Source organism: Glossina fuscipes, unplaced genomic scaffold (assembly GCF_014805625.2).
Source record: "Glossina fuscipes isolate IAEA_lab_2018 unplaced genomic scaffold, Yale_Gfus_2 241, whole genome shotgun sequence".
Taxonomy (NCBI): domain Eukaryota; kingdom Metazoa; phylum Arthropoda; class Insecta; order Diptera; family Glossinidae; genus Glossina; species Glossina fuscipes.
Window position 1 is genome coordinate 7618 of NW_023998584.1, and position 5296 is coordinate 12913.

Here is a 5296-nt window from a genome sequence, read left to right on the forward strand (position 1 = left end):
TATTCAAACATTCTCGATTGTATGGAATTTTTATTTTCTCAGATGGTTGGAATTTGTATACGGAAATTATTGAATACAAATATATACACATTAATCTCGCATCGATGAGGCTTTTTTATAAAGACCTGTTGAATGATTGAGTACGAATGTACGCTTATTCTCTAAAGGCTGTACGCCTTTCTATTGTACATACATGCAAAATTCTTGATAATTGTATACAAACCTGGGGAAAACGGCTACAATGTAAAGTAAATCAGTTACACGTCAAACTAGGAAGACTCACAGCCAAAAAAGAAAGTCAAAGAAAAATCTCCTTAAAAATACTTAAGGCGAACATAGGCGATTAAATTACAGAAGGTGAAGTACTGTTACAGAAAATAAAAAAACAGCAAAAACTTATGGCGTTCGCAAAAAGACTGAGGGGATATAAGAAAAGCATGAAGAGAAAACAACAAAATAATGAGTTTGGTGGAAATGAAAAAGCCTTCTACCAAAAATTAGATAACGTCCCCCATGATAGCCATCTCGTTATAGCTAACATGAAGCAGCATTAGGAGAAAGTGTGGACCACCCAAGAAAGCTACAACAAACGATCAATATGGATCAAAGAGAAACAAAAAGACACTCAATCTTTACAAAAACTGGCGTTTATTAGAAGAACAAAAAGGCGAATCAAAGAAGCCGTGAGCAATATCCAAAAAGTGAAAGCAACCGGCCCTGACAAAATGTGTAATGTGAAGAAATTTCTAGCGATACACGAACTTGTCAAATGCTATGTCTAGCTGGAGCATGTACTACAAAAAAATTATTCGCATTTTATTTCCAAAATAAAAAAAAAGATCCGAGGACCTATTCGTCCAAGATTATTCGTGTTAATATCCTTATTTGCTAAATAAATGTTCACTCGTTCAGAAATGACTTGAAACATTGGATATCATCGCCCCATAAAGTACATGACGAAAACGCTAGCCCAAAACCATTGCGGTCCTCAAAATTTGTATCAAAATTGGCTTTGTATATAACTGAACACGGTTGAGCCTCTATACAGGGCTGTTCATCTGGCAAGGATAATTCATCCAGTACCTCGACATTGGAAAGAGCGTCAGCTAATGTGATTTTCTCAGTCATTTTTTGTTTTATATAGTTTTTAATTAGCTTTTATTAATGAAAGAATAATTTTAATTATGCCAATTTGTCGGTATATTGCGTTTCTCTTCATCCAATTGTTGAATTGTTTGAATTTTGATTTTCTATTAAACTTGCCACATCCATTACCGTCGATATATAAACGGGATTTTGTATTTCGAATTTTGCCATTAGTTTCTCATTTTCATTCGTTTCCCTTCGTTTTCTAGTCACTGGTTCTTCAAGAGTTGAGATTGACCATGGATTTGAATGGCTAGAAGAATGTAAGCAATTCTCATCTGGACAACCCGTAGCTCTAAAATCTGGCAATGGTGGCAGTTGCAGTGCATTAAATTCCCTTAACTGTTGTTGGGTATATTCTGCACTTATACGGAGTTCTAAGCTTTGACCGATTTGTACGTCATTTGTCTGATGATTTCTGCTTAAATCGATAATTTGTAAAGTAATTTTTGGCATCGGATGACACGAATCACTAATATTGTAGTGTAAAGAGCCCTCATTGAGCAGAAAACTGAAAAGAAAAGCAAAGAGAAGAAAAGATAATCACTTAAATAATTGTGGATTTTGGAATTGAGTGTTAATGAAACCTTCCTACCGAGAAGTAGTAGTTTTAATTCTTTTTAATTAACCCGGGGTTTGCCATTGGAAATCGTATATATATATATATATATATACATTCATATATATTTGTTAGACAAAATTCACATCATAAACTCTGTTGCTTAATTTTTTTGTGCCTACTTTTCTTATATGATGCGTCCTTCTTCGGATATGTCCTTGCAGTTTCCTCTATGGCTGACAAGCTTTGAAGATTTGGCAAAATGATCACAGGGAGTAAGAAGGAGAGTCGCGGACTTTTGTTATCGATAGATATTGTGGCTTTTTTTTTATTGTGTCGTGTCAAAAAGTCAGAAAGGAAGACGGATATTGAGGGATGAAATGAGTTAGTTATCTTTGAAATAAGAGAATTAAAAGAAAATTGATAACCGCATCTGGCTCTTTGGGTATATGAGATTGGATTTCTCGCGAAGGATTTAGAAGGAAGAACTAACGCTCCTGTTTCTAATAAGACTTATTAGTCAATGTGTTTATGAAAAAAAAAATCTTCGCGAAGGAAATGAAAGACATTTGTATTTTTGAATGATTTAAATATACTGTTGAGGGCAGTTATATGCTGGCGACCTAATATCTAATACTAAATGTTTTTATGCATATTTTGAGTTGATTATGATTCTGACAATGGGATATCATCTTGCTTTCTACTTTGCTTTTTTTTTTTTACTTTATTTTTATATTACTTGCCTCCTTGAAAAATCCAAAGACGATTCTAAGGCTATGGCGTTCGGCATCATTTCTTCTTCGGGTTTCAGCGTATTTTCATCTCGATTATTTGCTTTATCGTCATTTTTACCAGAGAACTCTTTCGCAGTAACGTTACTCATAATGCAACCAACTTTTATTAAACGATCTCCCTGCGTTTGAACGTTTCAATTATTTTGTATAACCACTAAAGTTGAGATAAAAATTCTACAAAAAGGTAAATATATGTTTTATTAAATCTCTTGTATATAGTCCTACCCCCTACCTTTGATAATTTTTTGTCACTTCATAAGCCCTTAACATGCCGCATTTATTTTCTTTTGCTTCGCTACCAATTGTTAAACGTAGCAGTGTGCTTTTCGTTCCATTGCCTTGAATCATGCAATCTTTCGACTGCTGACTGACATACATTTTCCCCCGGAACCAATCTTTAGGCGTGTACTTGATAATCATATCTCGTACGTGCAGATAACATGTACTATCCAAAATATTTATAAATTTAATGTAATAAAAAAAAAGAAGAAATAATAACAATAATATAACAGTGCAACAGTACACATCATGAGAAAATTTACCGTCCAAACATTTCACTCTTCTCATATAAACTGAGTTTTTTCGCAGTTTTAAACTTCTTAATTATATCTTCAGAATGGAGCAAACATTCAGATCTATCAATATCATCTTCATATCATCTTCATAATGAAATGATACGCCCTGACAATAAAATTTTGTCTCACGGGAACACAATCATACATACTCGCTTTTGTACGCTTACTCTTGAAAGTGGTACAATACATGTAAACTTATCTAGAATTGTAAACAAAAGTATTCTCTCAGATGGTTGAATTTTTATACATGCGACAGCTGTATGAATTGGAATTTCTATACAAATTACTGAGAACATATACGCTTAATCTCGCATCGATGGATTTTTTACAAAGGCTTGTTGAATTATTGAGTACAAATATGCGCTTATTCTCGAAAGTCGTACAATACATGCAAGATGATTGAGAATTGTTAACAACCGTATTCAGACATTCTCAGTTGTATGGAATTTGTATACAAATGATTGAGAACGAATATGCGTTTATTCTCTAAAAAATTTATTATACGACCAAAAAAGTTTATTATACGACCAAAAAAATTTATTATACGACCAAAAAATTTATTATACGACCAAAAAAATTTATTATACGACCAAAAAAGTTTATTATACGACCAGAAAAATTTATTATACGACCAGAAAAATTTATTATACGACCAAAAAAGTTTATTATACGACCAAAAAAATTTATTATACGACCAAAAAAGTTTATTATACGACCAGAAAAATTTATTATACGACCAAAAAAATTTATTATACGACCAAAAAATTTATTATACGACCAAAAAAATTTATTATACGACCAAAAAAGTTTATTATACGACCAAAAAATTTATTATACGACCAAAAAAATATTATTACATGTTAATCCACATGTGGCATAGGGTTGCAATTGTGGAGAATACAAAAAGAGCACTGCAAATATTCTATTGCTATGCGTTGCGCATTGGGTCCGACGATACCTTTATAACTTTTCTCTCATAAAAGCCTTTGGGATTTCACTCATTCGCTGTTCTCTCTCATCCAAGCCATCGTTTCGTTTAATCTGTCTCTGCACGCACAAATTTGCAATGGATTATTGTAAAACATAAACCAGTTGCATTAAGCAAAATCCACCCTTATATTAAACAGACGAACTTTAGATTTTTTTGCTTTTAGAATTCTTCTCTCTTGTTTTAATTATTACGTTAAGAAATTATGAAAAGAAAATCGTGTTAGCGGTGTTGTGCTATTTCATGATTTATTGTTCCTTGCCAAAGACAAATGATAACATTAGACCGAGAGAAACTCCGTCCACTTAAATACATGAACGTTCCAATTGTTAACAAAACGACTGTGTGTTCCTAGTCGAGACTCTTGCCTACTCGGCCACTCAGGCGGATAGTGTTAGCTTAACAACACATGGAACAAATGAGTTATCGAAACACATTTGTTTTTAGTAGAGATTCATCATTATACTGAGGCCAAAATATGGTTGAAAATGTATTATCAAAAAGCTGCAAAAGCTTGCCAACCAATAACAGTAAACAAAATCTGTTAATTTTCGGATCATAATGAGATGTTAAGATTGCAAGTTAGTTAAAATACGACATAGATAAATCGCGCGCATTAAGCAAAGTTGTTTTAATAAACTTTAAAGAAGTCGATATTGAGATTAAGTGATAGACATCATTTAGGTTTCCGCAAACAACTCTGAGCGGGTTAAATAGATCATAATTATATTTACATTAACTTAGCTTGATGAAAATAAAGTGGCTAAAGAAGTGATGTGGGACATTGAAGCTTATTTCACCAAATAATGTGGACGAATCGATAATACCATTAATTAACTTAATTAAGAAAGCAGGCATTGACATTGACAAGTTTGGCGAGAAATATATCCTTTTTTATATTACTTTTTATGTTATTATATATTACTAAAAACTACGTAAAATGAGTTTATACTCCTATAATTTCTTCAAAAAATTAGAATTTTAAAACATATAAAAACATAAACATATGCGCAAAATGCAACAACAAAATACACAATTTTTTCTTTTACTCTCAAAAATACAGGAGTGCATTTTACGCTCAAAACAGAATTTTATTATTCTCAGTGGACTCTCTCGTTGTGTGCTTCTTAGAAATCTCATATGGCACCAAATTCAGATTCGCTCATTTTATTATTTTCATATGGCACCAAACTCAAAGTCGCTCATTTTATTATTCTCATATGGCACCAAATTC

At 32.4% G+C, this 5296-nt stretch overlaps 1 pseudogene; it reads right to left on the reverse strand.

Annotated features, from left to right (window-relative positions):
- Positions 1 to 1215: 1215 nt before the first annotated feature.
- On the reverse strand, positions 1216 to 3210 carry LOC119642680 (annotated as a pseudogene).
- Positions 3211 to 5296: the final 2086 nt, after the last annotated feature.